This window comes from Mustela erminea, chromosome 4 (genome assembly GCF_009829155.1).
Source record: "Mustela erminea isolate mMusErm1 chromosome 4, mMusErm1.Pri, whole genome shotgun sequence".
In the NCBI taxonomy this organism is placed as follows: Eukaryota; Metazoa; Chordata; class Mammalia; order Carnivora; family Mustelidae; genus Mustela; species Mustela erminea.
In genome coordinates this window covers 87,732,135-87,753,283 of record NC_045617.1, presented here as the reverse complement: position 1 = coordinate 87,753,283, position 21,149 = coordinate 87,732,135, and positions in this window count along the sequence as shown.

The window sequence follows — 21,149 nt, the reverse complement described above, 5'->3', positions numbered from 1 at the left end:
TAATAACGACCATTTGGCGTGGCAAGCCCACTCTCCATCTTTCGCAACAAGCCCCTGATTCCACTGCTAGGAGGTCTAACCTGCAGGTAGCACTTACCAGTCCTCTTCCTCTTCGTCAGGGCTGGGCCTCCAGCTGATCCTGGGCTGGAGCTCAGGCTGCAGCTGAACTGGGGGGCCTGGGGCTCCCTCTGGGCTCAGTTTGTTAGAGCCAATAACTTCAGGAGCTTTTGATTGCAGGGAGAAAGAAATAGCAAGGGTGGGATGGTGCAGGGCTGTGACGGCTAACCTCTGCTTTTTCTCCACGATGACTGTTCCGGAGTCCTCAAGGGGCAGGAGTTGGAATTTGCAGCCTGAGAATGGGTCCATGAAAGGCCACAGGAGCCTCCCTGGAAGGGCAGAGATTCTTCAGTGTCCGGCTGCTGAAGCACCTGTGAGGCACCTCTGGGACCCCCAGAAGGGAACTGGAGAAGGCTATTGAGGCAGAAAGTGGGGTGACCTCATCTGTGTATCTGATGATTTGGGTCACCTGCTCCTGATCTTCTATTTTCATCTGCTGTCAATTCTTAGGCTGAGAAGTTCCTTGGATCCACTGCAACCCTGGGGCTTGCTCACCCCCAGCCTGCCTCTTTCAGACGCAGAGATGGAGACTCTCCTGGTCTACTCTAGGACCTGGGGATGGGTCCTCGTTCCCTGTTCCACTCTCTCTAGACCTTGGACCTGCTTCTCGAGCTTCATCCTTTGGCCAGCTGAGCTGCCATCTTTCCTGTCTTCCCTCAGACTTCAGCCTCTCCATCTGCTCCATCATTTTGGACATTTGAGACACCCACAGGAAATCAAAACAAATTTTAAAAATGTGCCATTTATGGTGGCCAAGAAAGCCAAACTGATCCCCAAATGATTGATTTAGTGGTTGCAGCTGGGCCTGGATGCAGACAGACCGCTAATGAGGTAATTTTTCTAAAGGCACAGTGTAAACAAGATAACGCCTCCCACCCACCCTGCAAGTCTCTCTGGGTTTCCATCCCTCTCCCTCAGTTTTCTGCAGAGATGCACACACCAGTTAACGTTGCTCCACTGTTAGGGGTTGAACTGCGGCCCCGCCCAATGATATGCAGGAGTCCTAACCCCTCAGTCTTTCTGGATGTGGCCTTCTTTGGAGACTGGGTCTTTACGGGGAGGTCACTGGGTTACAATGTGGCCATTGGGGAGGGCCCTCACCCAGTATGACTGGTGCCCTTATGGAAAGAGGGAAATGGAGACACACAGATATGCAGAGAGAGAAAATGGTAAGAAGAGACACGGAGAAGATGGACATCTATGAGCCACAGGGAGAGAGGTCTGGAACAAATTCCCCCTGTCACCCCTCAGAAGGACCCACTGTGCTGCCAGCTGGGTCCTGGACTTCGGGCCCCCACAACTACGAGACAGCACATTTCCGTTGTTGAGGCTCCGTGCTCTGTGGTATGTTGTGACAGCTGCACCAGCCAACTAATGCCCACGTGTTTAAAGTCTTTGGCTTTTGTCTTCTCTCAGTTGGTGATTCTCCTTTCTGAGGTAGGACAGCACGGAGAAGGCAAAGGGTGGGGCAGAATCCCCGGGAAAGCATGGGAAGGCTTGCCCTTCGGGGCCCTTCCAGAGCTGTGGCTGGACCCACTGGGGCACCCTCCCGTGCTCCTAGGTTTTTGTGGAATTTGCAAACAATATGCAAACTGCAGTCAGTTATGATTGCTGACATTCCTCACTGCAGCTTTCCATCCAGCGCCCTTCCAGCCCATCTGGTGGCCTTTGAATGGCCACACGGTATTTATTCCCAGACCCAGATAAAGGGAATTAGAACTGAGAATACATACATGGGGTTGAGTGAGATATATGTATGATTTGCAGTTACTTCCACATGTAATCCACATATAGGCAGGGCACCCAGGAGTGCCCCTCTATCTTCTGTCCATTCACTGCAGGATGTGACATAAAGGTATAGACCAAGTTGTATCAGTATGCGAACAGGGTCCAAGGCACCCAGCACCCGACGTATATGGGCAGTGGAGAAAATTCAGGTTTGAAACATGGAGGTGAATGCCAGCCAATGGGAATTCTTCCACTCATTAAATGTGGAAAACATTCTAGGTCCTTATAAACATGTATTAGAAAGCTGTGCTAAGCAGTTAGTTAATATAAATTTATTTTTCTGGATTGTGTGATTTCTGTAGCATTTGTCAGCTTCTCAGAATTTGTAATTTGTTCTCATTTCTTCCCTTATTTATTTGAAATATTTGCTTTTGGATCTAATTTTGTGTTCATATTGTGGTGTTTTCCTTAGTATATGTGCTGCAGAAGGGAGCACTCATGGTCTTTTCCTTGAAAGGGCTTCCTAAGATGGCTCAAGGTTCAGTCCCACCCAACTTCGAGCTGGCCCTGGTTACGGGAAATGAACAGGGAAGGGGGGTGTTGTGATGGGCAGGCAGAGCATGGGTGGGAGGTGAGGGGGGCATTTGGACATACTGTGGAGAGGGAAGCAAAGGTGGAGGAAGAAGCTGAGGACAGTGAGCTGGGCTTTGCACTGGGAGACAGAAAACCACCCAGCCAGCCCAGCCCTGCCACTCAGTTTGTCCCATGCTCCAGGGCAAGTCAATTTCCCTTCCTGAAATTTATTTTATTTTATTTATTTATTTGACAGGCGGAGATCACACATAGGCAGAGAGGCAGGCAGAGAGGCAGGCAGAGAGAGAGGAGGAAGCAGGCTCCCTGCTGAGCAGAGAGCCCGATGTGAGGCTCGATCCCAGGACCCTGAGATCATGATCTGAGCCAAAGGCAAAGGCTTAACCCACTGAGCCACCCAAGGTGCCCCCACTTCCTGAAATTTCTTAAGAGCTGTGTGCCTTGCGGGGTTACCTCTGATACACCTTAGGCTCCAATTTTCTAGGATCCTGTTATCTCCATTACTAGGGGAGAAAATGGAGTCAAAATTGTTAGTGTCTGGTGAAGCCATCTTCTGAGGGAGGAGAAGCACCTGAGGAAGACCTCTCTGATGAGACAGGACTTGCCAGAGCTCCAGCTAGGAATCCCAAACGACAGGTGTGGTTTTTACGGTCACTCACTCTTGTCTTCACTGGTTCTGTTCTCCAGCAGCTGCGCACCAGGCAGATCCTGCATACCAACCCTCCACGGGCACTGGGGAAAGCACAGTGAAGGAGGCAGCCCCTCCTTCGAGAAGTTGGCATTCTGGGCAGGGAGACAGGTCATCCACTGTATCACAGAGGGTATCACAGAGGTGCTCTTTCTGGGGCTTGCTCATCTCTAGTGAGGTGTCTTAGTGATTCTGGAAAACGTGGGTGTGTGTGATCCAGGGGTCTGACCCTGACCGCACACTGGAATAATCAGAGAAGTTTTCAAAGTAAATATATTTCCATGGACCCATCTCTGGAAAATCTTGGTTAGTTGGGGGGTGGGTGCAGCAACATTTTAAAAAGTACCCCCCCAAGGTGATCATCACATACAGTCGGAGTTGAGACCCCCCCTCTTCCATAACCTTCTTCTCAAACATAATTGTGCACAGGGACACTTATGGATCTTGGTTGGGGTGGGTTCTGACTTAGTAGGTTGGGGTGTGTGGGAGGTCTGAGATCCCAGGTTTTAAGCAGCTCCCAGGCAGTGCTGACACTGGCCTTGAAGCAGCCCAGCTCTGAGGTCTGGCTCTCACGTCCTCTGATCTCATCTCCACCTACGTTCCCCTTGTTCTTCCTGCTCTAGCCACACTGGTCTTCTTGCAGATCCCAAAACACTTTGGGTTCACTCACTCCTTGGGGTCTTTGCACACACTCTCTCTGGCACAGTCATCCCCCCAGATGTCCTCATGGCTCGCTCCCGCACATCATTCTGGGGCCCGTGACAAAGCACCCTGACTGAGAGTCATCCTTCAAACATTCTCAGTCTATTAAACAAGGGAAATGGATTTGAAATTGAGCACACATCAGTACAGCTTTGGGAAACCACTTGTATTAATCAACATTGGTTTTATTTTTCCATGTTATGTAATGATGCTTTAAGTTCTCTTACTAAGCGGGGGTGGTGGGGTGAGTTGGAAGTAATGGCCCTGGTCTGTGGCTCCTCCAGCAGGACCCCAGGGAAGAGCTGATGCCTGGTTTCCCCAGAGTCTCAGGCAGGCTCTCTCCGGGGGCTATATCAACAGACTCTCCTTCAGCTGGGACTCATTTGGTACCTAGAGAATCTCCATTGTGCCTGAGGGTGGCAGATACCCCAGAGCCTCAGGATCCCGTGAGCATCTTTCCAGGAGAATAAAGGACATAGGTCAGCAAAACCTAGAAAACGCTTGCCCTGCTCGGTGGGAATTGTAGGGTTAGGTCTGATGATGTGGAGCTGGAGTCCTGTGGTAACCTACGATGTGCAGCAATTTGGTCGGGAGGTCTTGGGTGGATAAGCTGGGTATGGTGATTCTAAGTCCTCCTGTTAGTCATTTCACATAAAAGAATGATGACCCAGGGCTGGTTCCTTTGTCCAGAACAGCAATGTTCAGTGAGGGGCTGTCCGTTGCATGCAAAGGGACCCAAGCCTGCTGCCCTGTGCCTGGCACACAGTAGGAACACGATGTAAGTGCATTTGAGTTAAAACTATCAAATCATGGCACTTTGGCTCCTCTCTGTGGGCCCACAGATGATTCCCAAATACCAAACCCACCTCAAAATGTTAAAATGCACTTTAGCAAAATTGCAAGTTACCATGCAGGGGAGTTGTTGGGCCCGGAGCTCAAACCCTAACTGTCACGCCTGCTCTCCACCACCTCGGTGGGGGGTGGAGAGGGGTATCTGAAAAGGGAGGGGCTGACCAGGAGGGGCTTCTCTGTTTGTTCATTGCGTCATCAGGAATGTTGGGCCTGAAGTGAAGATCACACCGGCCTCTCATGGCATGGCAAGAATGTGGTCTTTAGGAAAGGTTGGAATTGCCACCTCTTTTGTTCGAGCCACAGCGATGGATTTGCCAGGGAGAGGACGGGTGTGAGGTGGAGAAGATGGGAAAATGGTGATCCGTGAGTAGGCAGCAGTGAGGTCTGTGAGGAGAGCGGGTTGGGGGGTTTGGCTGCCACGGATCAGCCTTGCCAGCAAGTGAGGAGCTGAGACAAGGGGAGGCAGAGGGCAGGGGGTGGCTGATGAAGGGCCTTCATTCAAATGTGGGTTCTATTCGGTGAGTCCTAAAGAGGTATGGAAGGTTCCTGAGCCCTGGGAGGGTGGGGGGTGCCCAAATGAACACAACTGCGTTTGAGGACAATCAGTTTGTCAGCCAAGGGACAGGAAGATGAGTTTGGAGCAGAGACATAGGTTCCTGGTTCCTCTGTGAATTCTGGGGAGAGGTCTGGGACTCAGGCTGACCTTGGCACCTGGACCAGAGTGGAAACTCAGTGTGGAGCTGGCAGAAGGAGGGGGGCTCGAGAATGGCTTGAGAATGGAGGGGGTTAAAGCTAGCAGCATGTGAGGGCCTGGCCTCCAGGCAGACAGTGAACAGCCATCAGGCCCTGGGGCAGTACTGGCCTGATTCAGCCTCATCCAGTCACCGTCCTCATTAGAACACTCAAACCCAGGTGGTCCGTCTGCGGCTGCGTGCTTTTGTGCTAATTAATTTATCCTCATCAGAGGGCGCCATCCAAGTGCTCTGTCCCCTCTCCAGGGGTGGATGAACCAGAGGCCAAACTTGCTAAACTTAGATGGCGTTGTAGGAAGGATGATGTGGGGGTCATTTGTTGTCATGAATCATGGCTATATCTTCAGCAGGTGCCCTGTGCAGGAAGGCTGGAAATCAGAGATATATTTTTGAGACTGCTTTATAACAGCCCATGAGAATCTCCTTCTTTGTTTTATGCTTCCCCGAAGCAGAGCCTCTGAACCATGACTGCTTCCCAAACAGCAGCCTTGGCTGCAAATCAAGACAGTCTTGCACCTGTAGGATGCAGGTGGCCAGAGGGGGCTCTGGACGAGCATCAGTCTTTCTCTGCCACACCTTGGGGTCCCCACATCAGCAGCAGCCACCTGTCTTTGTGTTGGTTGTGGCCACAAAGGCAGAATAAACCTATCCCCGTAAAGCAGGTCTTCATTCTTGCCCTTTGTTGCTTTTCTACTTACTCAATTGCCACCCAGCTGGGCACCCGTCCTCTGTGAACCTTCCATCCCAGCCCGCGAGACGGCTTCCTCCGCTGATCCCTTCAAGGCTAGACTCACTTGGAAGTTACCCTGTGCCTCTTGTTTCTTCTCTTACCATTTCTTTTTTCTTTCAGGTTTGAGCCTCTTCTTAGCCTCCTTCAATAAATTCATTCTTTGAAAGGAAGGACCGTGTCTTGTACTTAGGGTGACATACGATCTTTCATCTAAACCAAGACACTTCCAAGAGTGGTATAGATGTTGCTGGGGCCTGCTCATATTTTCTTGACACTCACTGTTCTTGTACATTCTGACATTTTCTTACTGCAAGCTGGAGGCCTTCCTCTATTCACTGGAGCAGCTGGAAAGACCCGAGCTAACCCATGAGCGAGGGGCAGCTGTGGCCAGTGACGAACTGGAGCTGGTGTGGAGATCCCCAGCTTCCTCCTCTGGGACAGCTCTGAGGGCTGTTCTCCACAATCTGCCAGGGTCCCCCAGTGGGCTCACATCCCAAGTGCTCATGGCTGCTCATGATCAGGCCCTGGACTGGTTCCTTCCCTTCCTGTGAAATTTCCCACACCCACCTCCCAGGGATAACCCTGGGCCATAGGGATGTGTGGTGACCCTTCTCCCAGGCCTCTTGGTCTGGCACTGCCTAGCATGGCGCTGGCCCAGAGCACTCACTCACATTTTGCCAAATGAATGTATGAATGGGTTTAAAGAATGTTTCGTTGTACCCCTTTGAGGGCATGCTGGCCAGTTTCTCCATTTCCCATGTCTGTGCTTGTTCACACTCTGCTGTGTATCTTGCGTCTCCCCCAACCCTATGCTCCCACTCAGCTGATGACCTCACGTCTTATTTCACTGGGGACACAGAAGTCATGGGAAGGGACGTCCACGTGCTCTCCCGCCTGCACCCATGCTCAGGTACCCTGCCCGGCCGCCTGTTACTACAGATGACCTGCCCACACTTCCGAAGCTCTTGCACCTCTGCCCCCTCTGTTTCCTGCTCCTTGTCTTGGTCTTTGCTCAGGTGTTGCCGCTCAGAGAAGCCTTCCCCAGCTAAAATCGCATGCCTCCTCTCAGGCCTCCCCTCTATTTTCCTCTGTAGCTCTCCTAAACCCTGGTGTCCTGTATGTTTTGCTTGTCTTTGTTGTCGGCTTCCCCTCCCCGTGCACACTCTATATAGACAGGAGTCTTTGTTTTGTTTGTTGTATTAAGAAAGGTTTATGGAAAGAAGAAAAGCAGGAAAGCTTTTGAGAGAGATAATGAAAACCATTTAGAGCGTAAGGCCAGAAATGGACCTTGAAAGTTAACCTCCCTCACCCCTTTCTCATTTTATAGAGGAGGGAACAGAGGCCAGGGGACCCCAGCAGTTAGGTGAAGAGCAGAATTTGAATGTCTCTGTCTCAGAGCCCATTTGGGAGTCTATCCCATAGCTAACCATCACAGAGTGAGGGCCTAAACTCTAGTTCTGTGACCCTCGGGTAGGGGGTGGTCAGCTTACTCCCAGTGCTGCTGTGTGTTGGTCACTGTTTATGTTCTCTAACGTGACATTAGCTCCCCGCTAGAACCAAAGCCCTTGAGATCATGAACCAGGGCTTCTTCCTTTGAAATTCCCAGTGCATGACCCAGTGCATCCTGTGGTGGGAGCTGGAGGCCCTGGGAAGCCTCCTGCCCTCCTCTAAGCTCACTGGTTTGCAAAAATCATCCGTTATTGAGCTGCCTCTATGTGCTAGGGGCTTCAGGTATGCCAGGAGTGTAGGCACTGTTGGCCCATTTTAGGGATGAGGGCACTAGGGCTCAGAGAGTTGAGCAAGCTGCCCCAAGACTGATCATAAGCAAGTGGCAGTGTCAGAAATCATTCCCTCTCCAGGATGGACAGAGAGCCATGGGGTGGGAGAAGGGAGTAAAGATGGCATATTAGAGAATGTATATTTGCCACCTGCTTATTCCCTGATGCCCAAAAGTCCCACAGGAAGGCACAAAGTGGTCCTTTGAACAGGGCCAGTTCAAGGGCTCAATGACTGAGGGAGATTCTCCCCTGAGACAGAGTTTGGATCATGCAAAGAAGTGGGATGGAGGGTACCAGGTCCTGGAACAAAGCAGGGGGCCCAGAAGGTGCTGAGGTTGTGGGGACAGGCAGGAAGGGGTACCAGACAAACCGCCTAGTTCACAATTTAGCTGATGGCACAGGACAAGGAGTCAACAAGTATTGATTGATTGCTTGGTTGATTATCTCTGACATATCCCACTTTAGCCCCAGAAACAGGGCCTAACGTGCCAACTGTCTGCTCGATGTGGGATTTTAGCAGTTATGATTTTCAAGTTGGAACCAAATATAGACCCACATTGAGCTGGATAGAGCTCTTAGCCTGCAAGTAAATCGCACAGCCTTCGGAGCCATAAACAAGCTTAGATAAATAAAGGCTGGGTCGATTTCCTGGCTGTGAATCTCAGAATGCTCCCTTGGAGGTGTTGATTGATACACTAAGACTCAGAAGTGAGCATCGCACCTGCCTCTTCAGGAGGCGACAAGTGCGCACACCTTCCCAGGCAGCTCAGCGGAGGCAGGGCCTGGCCTAACTTGTGGCTGGTGGGCCTCAGCGGGGCCTGTGCTCCCAGCCCCCAGAGCACGAGGAGAGAGAGACAGATGTCATCGAGTCCGAACCCCTGGCTTCCCTGAAGGGGAAACAGCCTCAGGGATTGGCAACTCGCCCAGGGAAAGGGATCATTAGAGGCCACAGTGGAACTGGAAACACCCCTGTGCCCTGTAGGTACATCCCTGGGCCTGCTCCTGGGCCATTTTGGGCAGAATGAATGTGTCCATGTCTAGATTTCTGAACACTTCACACTGAGGGCATGCTCTGGACATCCTTCTTAAAGGCAGGGCCACCTGGGCAAAGGCTTTTGCTAGCAGTACACCTAGAGAAGGTTTCTTTGAACTTAAAAGGAGTACATGAACGGAGTCTCTTGACGCTGCCACTCCCGGGACTTGTACTGGGAAGAAAGCGGCTAGTACAGTCATTTTTGAACAAGAGAGCTACACCATCGCCTGGAAGAAAAGGAATATATAACAGAAGAGAAAAGAATAGTCCCTTACCATGTGATATCGGTGAGTTTCTCCTGAGCTGCTGCCCTTTTTCAAGACTTTACCACTTCTCTCTCAGGCTTGTACCATTGCCTTGTAAAACAGTGTTTTAAAGAAATTGTTAAAAGGTTTTAAGTTATAATAAGATGCAGAGAAAAGCATGCCATGTGCCTACCACCACAATTAAAAAAAAGAAAAGCTCACATCTTCTTATTCCATACCTGTGTACATTACGTACACTCCATGCATGTATACGTAACATACAGATACCACGGGCATTCTATACGTGGGTGTTTATATAATCTTATAGCTGAAGCCCCTTCCCACTTCCCCACTGTCCTGCTCCCACCCTCCGCTCCTCTGTCACTGATAGCCTGAAATGGTTCTGTATTATTTCCAGCCATGAAGGTACAGAATTGGTCTCCAACTGAATGTACTTTTTGTAACTTAGTATTTTTTTAAAACTTTATTTATTTATTTGAAAGAGGGAGGGGAGGGGAGGGAGAACGGGAGAGGCGAAAAGAGAGAATTTTAAGCAGGCTCCACACCCAGTGGGGAGCCCAATGCAGGGCTTCATCTCATGACCTTGAGATCATGACCTAAGCCGAAACCAAGAGCTGGACGCTTAACAGACAGAGCCATCCAGGTGCCCCGAGTAACTTAGGTTTTGATTCAATGTTATGTTTTCAGGCTGTAGCCATGTTGATACACGTAGATCCAGTTTCTTCTTTTAATTGAATTAATTTTAATTTCAAGCCTTCATTGGAGTCCAGTGTATTAGCTTGTTAAGGCTGCTGTGACAAAGTGCTAAAGACTGGGTGGTCCAAACAACAAAAATTCATTTCCTTGGGGCGCCTGGGTGGCTCAGTGGGTTAAGCCTCTGCCTTTGGCTCAGGTCATAATAGCAGGGTCCTGGGATTGAGCCCCGTATCAGGCTCTCTGCTCAGCAGGAGCCTGCTTTCCCCTCTCTCTCTCTGTCTGCCTCTCTGCCTTCTTGTGATCTCTTTCTCTCTGTCAAATAAACAAATAAATTCATTTCCTTGCAGTTCTGGAGGCTAGAGGGGGCAAGATGAATATGTTGGCAGGGTTGGTTTCTTCTGAGGACCCTCTCCTGGGCTTGTAAATGGCCACTGCTTCTCCCTGTGTCTCATTTCCTCTTCCTAGAAAGACATCAGTCATACTGGATTGCCTCATTGTAACTTAATCACCGTTTTAAAGACCCTACCTTCTGTGGTTTATATATGTACGTATAGACATTTAGATACACACAAGGGAATACTAGGCAGCCATCAAAAAACCATGAAATCTTGCCAATTGCAATGACGTGCATGAAACTAGAGGGTATTATGCTAAGTGAAATGAGTCCATCAGAAAAAGGCAATTATCATATGATCTCCCTGATATGAGGAATTTGAGAAACAAAACAAAGGATCATAGGGGAAGGGAGGGAAAAATCAAGCAAGATGAAACCAGAGAGGGAGACAAACCATAAGAGACTCCTAATCTCAGGAAACAAACTGAGGGCTGCTGGAGTGGAGAGAGGTGGGAGGATGGGGTGGTTGGTGATGGACATTGGGGAGGGTGTGTGCTATGGTGAGAGCTGTGAAGTGAGTAAGACTGATGATTCATAGACCTGTACCCCTGAAACAAATCATATATTATGTGTTAGTTTAAAAAAAAAAAAAAAAGACCCTATCTGCAAATACAGTTACCATCTGAGGTCCTGGAGGTTTAGGATTTTAACACATGAGCTTTGGGGGAATTCAGTTCAGCCCACAATAGCCATCATGTTGGTAGTTTCTCTCTCTCTCTCTCTCCTTTTCTCTGTCTCTCTCCCTCTCTCTCTACTATCACAAGCAGTGTCATAGTGACCATCTTTGTATATGTCTCTTTGAACACATGAGGGGATTTCCCTGGGACCAGCACTGGAAGTGGAGTGCTGGATGCAATGCTGTGTATATTGCAGCTCGATTAGACGAGGACACATTGCTTTCCAAAGCAGCCCTGTAACTCATACTTTCACTAGCAGCGTGCGAGTGTTTCATGAATGTTCGGTATGGCCAGACTTTCAAATTTTGCCAGTCTGATGGTGGTGAAATGGAGCCGTATTGTCATCTTAATTTTAATTTCCTTGATTGTTTACGAAGTTGACTTTTTATGTTTATTTAATGGTCATTCATATTTTCCGTTCTATGAATCACCTGTTCATACCTTGGCTTATTTTCCTATTGTTCTATCTTTACTGATCTGCAAGAAATTTGTATATATTCTAGATACCACTCCTTGCTTAACTCTAGGGATCTCTTCTCTGGTCTCCTTGCTTCCAGGGTCTCCACTTGTCGATTCTTCTTCAAGGATCTTTACCCTCTTCCCAGAGACCACAGGATAAGATGCAGACGTCAGGCCCTCATGACTGAGCTGAAGCCTGACTTTCCAGCCTTCCTCCCCAGCTTCTCTCCCTGTAGATTCCAACCACCCAGGCTGAGTCCCAGCTCCAGGAGCATGCATCACGTTTATGCTTCTAGACCTTTGCATGCTGCTCTTGCTGCCCGGAATATCTGGCCTCTCCTTTGCTGACTGCAGAAATTAGATATGCTTTTCCAAATCCAGCTCTGATGTCAGCTCTTGGGTAAGGCCCCACAGTCCCTTCACAGTGGGAGGACAGTTTGTACATACCATTACCATGTTAACTGCACCCACTGTTTTAGGGTTGGTTGTTGAGCTCTATTTCCTTGGCCAGATTGTGAGCCCCACCAAAAGCAAGCAATCCCCCCCCCCTTTTCATCTTCATGTTCTCAGTACTGATATGTAGCAGTGCTTGATGATTGTTGAATTTTATTTTTTAGATCCTTATGTGCTATTTAAAAGATTACAATTATTAATGAGTAGGCAGCTGTAATAGAATTGTTTAGATTATTCTTCCTGCCTGAAATTTGCTCATTATCCCTAAGGTCATAAACTTGGGTTCACAAAAAACTCTGCAGGATATACGATGGACAGATGTAGCTTAGCTGTGTAAGCCTGAGTTGGGGGATTGGAAGAAAACCCACTGTGAGTAAACACTGAGAGGTGGTTGCTATAATAGTTACAGCAATGCTAAGGCATAGCAAAGAAAGGGTAGTGTCTAGAATGAGACAATAGTCTGTTCTCTTCTCAGATAAGTGTCAGAGTGCTGTTGGGTTCTGAGCATGCTTTAAGAAGGAGGGACAGACCAAGTAGACTACCTTCAGGAGGAGGCCAGCCAAGAGAGTAAGGAGGTAAGATTCCATGTCACCTGAGATAGGACAGAGAGAGTCCAGGCCGTTTATCCTGTAGGCTGGAGTCACCAGAGGGTATATAACTGTCTTCACACACCATGCACAGGGGGCTCTCTTTTGGAACAAAGAATCGAATTGTCCTATATCTTTCCAAGAAAGACAACCAGGGCTGATGGAAGAAATTTATGAAGAGATGGACTTTTGCCAAATAGATTAAAACATTTTAAGCATACAGATGTGAGAAGATGGTTGGCTGTTTCGAGAAGGGAGGACTACTCCATTGGGGTGCGTGGAAGTATTTATGAAATAGCCTGGTGACCAGTTAGCAAGGAATGATGTCTAGGGAACTTGGGGATCAAATGGTGATTGGGTTTGGATTACATGACCCTTATACACCTTTCCAAAGCTGAAATTTCACAATTCCATGACTTTGAGTCAGATGGATCCAAGTGGGGGACCAAAGTCTCAAAACATCTTTGAGTCCTGCTAAATGAAAATTATTCTTTGATAGGAAGGACCTCCAGCTAACAGTCTTCTGTTGCCCCCTGGTCCCAAGCCCCATCACCATCTTAAGCAACTCCATGTCTATATAGATGTCTGAGACAGTAAGCTATCTGTACTCCCAGCCTCCAAAGATCTTCTCCACTCTCTTGGGTACCTACTTGGCCAAACCCTAGAATAACAATGCCCAAACTGTAATGTATACTAGAAAAACATGGATAACTTGTTAAAAGCATAGTTTCCTGGGCTGTAGGAGTATAGCATATGATCGAGGTTTAAGCCATAAGCACACTGCATTCCTATGGATCTTGTGATTGGTCTGGGGATTGGCATGTAAGCAAATCAGAGCTGATGAGATTCCATCAGACAGTTAGGGTAGATGGTGGTACTCTCTTCCATTGGCTGAGACATCATTAGGTTTCAAGCTATCACATTCCCATCATGTTAGCAGGAAGAGCCTAGAAGCAAAGCCAAAATGTGAGAAGATAAAGTTGAGAGATTGGGAAAATCTTGTTTAATGATACAATTTGAGTTCTGAACCCAAATACACCCAGAGCCAGGCTGTCCCTGGGCTTTGCGATTATCTGCATGAATTCATTTTGTCTTTTGTTTACGCCACTTGAATTAGGTTTCCTGCCACCTGAAAGTTTCTAAGTGATACAAACCTAAACACTATTCCTTGCCCACAGATTTGATTGGGTTGGGCTGTCAGAAGAGGTGGGTTTAGTTTGTAAAACTTGTGCTCTTGCTAAAGTGCATGGCTGTCACCCAAGCTCTGGTGGGTCAGCACCTACCTATCATATATTAAAGCTCCATTAGGTACTGAGCATTCTTCCACATCTACAAGTGATCGAGATAGAAGACTTGATCCTTCCCCTCAACAAATTTGTGCTCTATCAGGTGCAAGACAAAATATGAGGCAAGTGTCAAGTGAGTTATGTGGGGGTAGGATCTTGGGGGCACTCATTGTGTATTGGGTTGGTCAAGTAAAAATGCATGGACAACAGGGTGTCAACAAGTTCTTAAAAAGTATATGAATAGAAGAAAGGAAGGAAGCTTTATGAAAAGCTGGGAAACCACTTTTCACCCTGGGCCTGGCAGAATGGCTTCTGCAAAAAAGGTGGCAAGAAGAAGGTTCATTTTGTCTTCAATGAGGTAGTGACCAGAGAACACTCCATTGACATTCACAAGTGCATCCACGGAGTGGTTCCTGGAGAAGCATGCCCCTCGGGCTCTCAAAGAGATCTTGCCGTGAAGGAGATGGGAACTGTAGATGTGCATGTTGAAACCAAGCTCAACAAAGCTATCTGGACCAAAGGAATAAGGAATGTTCCATCCTATATTCATGAGTAGTGGTCCAGAAAACAGAAGGGGTATGAAGGTTCACTAAACAAGCTCTATACGTTGGTTACCTATGTACCTGTCACCACTTTCAGAAATCTACAGACTGTTAATGTGGATGAGTACTAATTGCTGATTATCAGATAAAGGACTAAAACTGCAAAAAAAAAGAAAAAAAAAAAAGCTGGAACACCATTTCTAAGCAGCTTATATAAACTTTGAGTAATATATGGTCCACGGAACAGAAATAGAGTTAAATAAACTTCCATATAATTATATCATATAGTGTGCTTTGGATGAGATAATTGTATAGGCAGACAAATGTACCTGGGCAGAAAGATGAAAAATCCAAAAGGCCTAGGAATTAGAGACCTTTTGGGTTACTAATACACTAACCCAATGTAGCTAACAGTGGTATAAAATGTTTAATTGGATAAATTACATGCTTTGAAAGTTGCCAGGTTGTGTGTGTTCCTCTGGCTCTACAGGTTAATTGCTCTGTTAATTTGGAACAGGGCTTGCCTCCTCTAAAACTGACAGTGGATTTAATCTTCATAGTGTCTCTCTTACTTTCTTGGGAGAGCTGGGGTGGAATGAACACTGGACCATGTTCCATGCCTGTTCCTGTTTTTAGAATGAGGTCAACCAGGGTCCCCTCCACCAGGCCTGTTCTCCTGTCTCCCAAACTAGGAGCCCACCGCTTCCTACCAGCACTGAGAATGCTTGGGCAATACCCAAAGTATCTCCTAGTCTTTTACCCTGGTGACTTGGAACTTTTGTGCTGTGTAGCTCCATACTTGTTTCATATGTGATGCCAGCAGACCCTCATTTCACTTGTTTCTGCTCCCCTTATTCAGCTAATTCATAAGGGCCTTGGGGAAAGGAGCCCACTCTTTTTTTTTTTTTTTCTATACCAATGTCCATTACCCTCTCCTACCCTAAGGCCTCACCCAGTGCTTCGTCTATACTAGACACTCAGTACCAAGTTTGCAGAAGAAATGGATGTGTATATATAATTCTGCCACTAGATGTTGGAAATTCACCTGGAAACCCCAAGTCGCCTGGGGTCTCCTTCTTGAAGCACTGTCCCTTGGGTCCAGATTTTATTTGTTACTTATCCTCAGCTATATTCCAGCAAGTCTATGTTCTATAGGTCATCATCACACTCTTCAGAGTGCAGTGCCTGAGACTCTTGCTCATATATCATATACCATTAGACCAAAAGACCCCAATCCTACCAGGGGTGAGACTTGGGAGGGGCACAGGAATGATGGGGGCAGAGACCCACATCCTGACTCAGAAAATAAATACAGATCTATAAAAGGATTCCATGGAGGTTAATGGTGGCTTCCCCTGGCAAGTGACCATCCTGTAAGAGCTTATTTCTGATGTCAGAATTTTCATCTTTTGGGATTAAAACATTGTTTTGTGTTAAACTAAAAGCTCTTTTCACCCATCCCATTAAACGACTATGTATTATTATCTCAGTGTGAAGGAGTTTGTATGGGTTTTCAGGTGTGCAGATGACAAGAGGGAGAAGGGTCTCAGAGGAAGGGAGAACTAAGTAGGATACACCGTTGGAGTGGAACATTCCAAAGTGACAGGGTCAGGTCAAGTGCACAGAGGGCTTGGAGGTCACAGCAGGGAGAATGCGGAGGAGCTTTCTGACTGTCAGCTGTGAGTCTGGAGTGAGGGAAGTAACTGAGTCATGGGATCTGGATCAACAAACCTCATTCATACCTTCCTTCACTTATTCAATACATATTTGCCAAGTGGGTAATACAGTGGCTCACGTATTAACCAAAGGATGGCATTTTTTAGGGAGAAAGAAGTCACTAGTAATATCTATGCTGGGATATCGGGCAAACCAGGATGTGTGGTCACCTTAGTAACATCTGCAAGACTTCATGCAGGACAGACATAAACACCCTGCTGTGCTCAAGACACCTGCAAACGAGAGGCAGGATACTGACACAGTGGTAACAAAGATAGCAAACACCCAGAGAATATTTTTTTAATGTGCCATGTACTGTGCTAAATACTTTCTGGGACTCATTTAATCCTTCTTGTCATTGCTAATGTTATTCCCATTACACTGTGAAAAAGGAGGGAGCAGGCCCCAAATGGAGTCACTTTTGCTAAACCTGATGTCAGCAAAACAAGACAACGCTAATAACCTCATTGAAGTTTCAACCCCATAGGAATGTAAGCTTTAGCCAGTTAACATGGAATTGTCCAGTCAGCACTAGGAAAGCAATCTGCCCCCATAGGCCCTTTCCATTCCCCTTAGGAGGCTGACCTTACCTGAAACAACACAAGTGACCCTTAAGTGGGTCCACTTAGATGCAGGAATTTTTTTAATAAATTCAGTACAATACTGTAAATGTATTTTTTCTTCCTTATGAACTTATGAATAACATTCTCTTTTATCTAGCTTCTTTTATTATAAGAATACAGCATATAATTTATATTATACACAAAACATGTATTAATTGGCTGTTTAAGTTTCGTCAATAGCAGGATATTAGGTATGTTTTTGGGAGAGTCAAAAGTTATATGTAGATTTGCAACTACATGGAGGGGGATGGTTAGTGCCCATAAACTTGTATTGTTCAAGGTCAAATGTACATTTTTTGCTGATAATTTCCTTTTTCTGCCCTCTTCTCTGCCTTTAAAATCTTCTCTCTCCTATAGCTCTGTGGGGCTCCTTTCTACTTGGACGGGTGGGACAGGATGCTGGACGGGGTGCTGCCCGCCTGATTCACGCATCATTTAATAGAGCCGATTTGATCTTCAAATATACTCAGTTGAATTTTGTTATTTAATGACACAGATGTGAACACTTGCCAGCACCAAATGGCTAGTCAGAGGGAGAGCCAGAATTCCCAAGCAGGTTGGCTGGTTCCTGAGCCAGGCTCTTCTGTACTAAGGCAGTGCTGAGGGGTTTCTGAGGAGGGGGACAAACTTCCATCTGGGGAAACCAACTTGGGTTTCCTGGTAAAAACAGCATTCAGCTGCTCTGTAAAGTAGATGAATGGAGAAGAGCATTCCGGTGGTGGGGGGAAAAAATGGCAGGATCAGAAGCATAAAAGCAGGAAAAATGATCATGTTTGGAAACAGAAAGGATAAGGTTTGGGCCAGGGCATTTTGGAATTCATAATAGCTAACAACTGCTAAAGTCTTACTAAGTATTTTGTCTGTTCATCACCACAGCACCTTGTGAGGGTGTCACTATTTTTATTCCCATTATACAGATAAGGAGATCGATGCTGTAGGAGGTGAAATAACCGGTCAACCATGGGTCAGAGATGATGCTGGGAAGCCCATCCTAGCAGTCTGAAGCCAAAGGACACACTCTTAATCTTTAAGATTGTACCTTCTTGTGGGATGGGTGACATAGGACACTTGCTTCTGACTAGGCTGAGGAGAGCTTAATTTATCACGGGTGAGGAATAAGGACACGGGAGGCGGGTGGATGAAGGGCCATACTGTTGTCATTCTGTTTTGGGTGAGAAGAATCAGGAAAGCTCATTTTCCTGGGGCTGTGCTGGTTTTTAATTTGTTGGAGGAGGGAGTATTGGTTGTGGGTGTCCTGCTTCACATCTAACTCAACTCCAGTAATTTCTCATGAAGCCTACTGTATGGCTTTAATTTTCCCTTTATATAAACAAATGAGATTTTCTAAGCAAGGAATTCAGGATATTAGAATATTAAGTGACTTAGCTGGCCTGTCAAGAGGGTCAAGAAGTGAGATGAATGTGTATCATTATGGTCTTCAAAGTTGCCAGGAATCTTCTGTCACCCAGTTCTACTGAAAATTCTGGTTTCCTCCAAGTCCTTTGAAGAAATGGGGAAAAGGGAAAAGGGAAAGGGAGAAATGTCCTTGATGTCCTTTGAATGGGAGGAAAAGGACTTCCTTATCAATGCTGTGATTCTTCAGCAATGTCCCCCAGCCAGGCTAAGGTTGTAGATCAGCTCTTGCATGGGTCAGCTGTGAGAGGGCTCACTATCTGGTCCCTCCCATGAAAATGCATTCCTATTTCAGCAAATGCCAGCTCCCCCTGAGTCTGGCACTGCTACTTAAAATGTGGATGGGTTTCCCCATCCCTGGAGGGCTAGACGGTGTTGGGTTGACATTTGTTGCCCCTTCTTGGGTGCCATACCTATGGGACCGTGTTTAGCTCACCTGGCCCAGTGATTAGGGTTCTCAGAAGTGTTGTCAGCATCTCAGACCTAGTAACACATGATTATAAGCTGTTGTACCTTTTTGTAGAAATCAGCTCTTGGATTAAAAAATCTCACCTGTTCTCTAACATTTGTGAGATAGCTCTGAGCAAGAGCTTGAGAAATACAATTGTCTAAGTACAATGGATACTTTCTCATCATTTCAAATGCTAGCAATTATAACTCTGGTTTTCTATTCTTCTTCGAAGAGAAACTATTTACATTCATTTATTTATTCAACAATTATTTCATAAATGCCTCCTGTATCAGGGACTAAGTGCATGGTGTGGTCCATGTGAAAAGGGTAGAAACGATCCTAGCCGCATGGGACTTGCGGTCAGAGGGGATGAGCATGACATGAACAAAATCACACAGACAACAGAGTGAAGTTGTGAGTAAGTTTGTGAGGGGAAGTGCACTCGGTGTTTCAGGCATGACTTCCTGCCTGCGTGTGCGGTCTGGGCAAACATGCCAACCTAAGTTTTTTCTCTATAAAACTTCAGGTTTTATACCATTGTGTCTGAAAGTCCATTTCCAGCGCTATTAGATTCTCAGCGGGTGCAGCACATCTTTTCACTGGCTTGACTTATTTGCCCCAAATGAATGATAAATTCCAGCTTGATTCCTGGAGCATTTCAAGAGGTGTTTAGTGATGAACCCAGAGAGAGGGAGCTAGGGCACCCCTTTTCCCAACCTGCTGCTTAAGCATCTGTGAATAGCAGCAATGAGCCCACCAGCAGCTGCCAAATTCCCCTCCTCCCAGAGGCTGTGGCTGCGGTGAACTCACTTAAGATGGGGTGGTTTGCCTGCTACTTCCTTATAAATTGAACTCAATTAGGGAGGAATAAGGGTTTTCTTCTCTTTAATATTAAGAGGATGGCACATGAGGTAATGCATGGCCTCTCCATCTCTGTCTGGGAACATCAGCTTCCCGTGCCATGCCACGTTCCATCACCACCCTCTCTCACTCGTCACTGGGTTCTGAGCCAACCCAACAGAAACTCGGTGCAGGGATCAGAGTTCTGCTCCCTCCAGCTTTTATTATTTCCCAACTCCTCTGCTAGGACTCTCACTGATGTCCATGACATGGGCTCTAAATAGAGACTCAGCAAAAAAGAAGGAAGCTTGTCACAGGTTCACCACTGCTTTGCATGGGGACATGAAATATGAGACTAATGGCTTTTCCTTATTCCTAGCAGCTGCTGCTGCTGCTCTCTTTCTTGGACAGGGAGGATTAGAAGGAGTGACCCTGAGTGTCACTGAATCTGGCTGATCTACCATGTTATGACAACCTGGCCCAGCAAATCAGAGGCAGCTTCTAGGTACCATCATTTTCCTTCTGGCATCCTGCTGGTGAATGGTTCATGTAGTCCATCAGAATCTCCCCATGGACCTGTCCCAACCCTCAGAATGCTCACAGGGTAGCAGAGGCCACACCGATTATTTCAGGGTCTCCTGTGGTTACTGAAGCTTGGTGTTGAAGATGGGAAATGTGGAGCAGGTGGTGCCTTCCTACCCTGCGGAAGCAAGATATCTTGGTAGCTTATCAGAATTGCCGTAGGTGAAGACCACAGAGAAGCTATGGCACTTGTCAGTGCAGGACACACTGGGGCACTGAGGACTTGGTCACGTGGCATTGCCTCTAGGTGAGCACAGGCACCCTTCTGTAGGTGAGGGGCACTCAGGGTGGGAAGGCTTGTGTGAGTAGGTTAGGCCCACCCAGGTGCTCTACATCCTGACAGTCGGCCAACGAGGAGTCTTAATGCCATCTGCAAAATCTCTTTGCCATATAATGTCTTATGAATATGAGAAAACCACTGGGAGGCAGACATCAGAGGGCCATCGGAGAGCTCTTCCTGCCACACCAGCTATGTGGACAGATGATGTTGTGCAGGCAGTAGTGAGGTGAGAAAGAGTCGGGGCGAAAGGCAGCAGAGCAGGCTCGTGTGTACAGTCTGGGCTTCCCAGTGGACGTGGAGCCAGGGAAGCTGAGGAGCACTGGTGCTCCTCCAGGAGAACCTACAAAGCTAGAGAGCCTGGGACTAGGCCTTCTTTCCTCTGCCTCTGTCTGGCATGGTGAGCTTCAGGCACAGGGCAACAAACCCTTTGGATTTCTCCCTTGCTTGCCTGGTGAGGTCAGAGGCCACCACTGAACTGGAAGTCAGCACAGAGCAGCTCACCCTCACCTGTACCGAGATCAGAGCAGCAAGTCTCACGAGCATGGAGCAGAGGGCCCTGAGTGGCTCGTGACTGAGGGTGTCCCGATGGAGGGAAGGCCAGGACGCCCACGTGGGGTTTGTGAGGGGCCCACAGTCACTCCCTTGCCAGAGTTAGCCTCCTATCCTGAACTCTGATCTGGTGTCCACAGGTGGCCTATTTCCTACTGCCAGGTCTCCAGGTGTTAATGAGATGTTTAAGGCCATCTATGGTCCCAAGTTATCTCCACTCCAACGTGAGGTGTCCCCCGGGATCGTGCCAGCTTTAAAGATACGTCACTCTGGAATAGGCTCAGGCATTATCAGTCCATAAGAGCTCACTGTTAAACACACACAGCTAATGTTCTATTATTATCTCTGCTATAGGAAGGGGCTC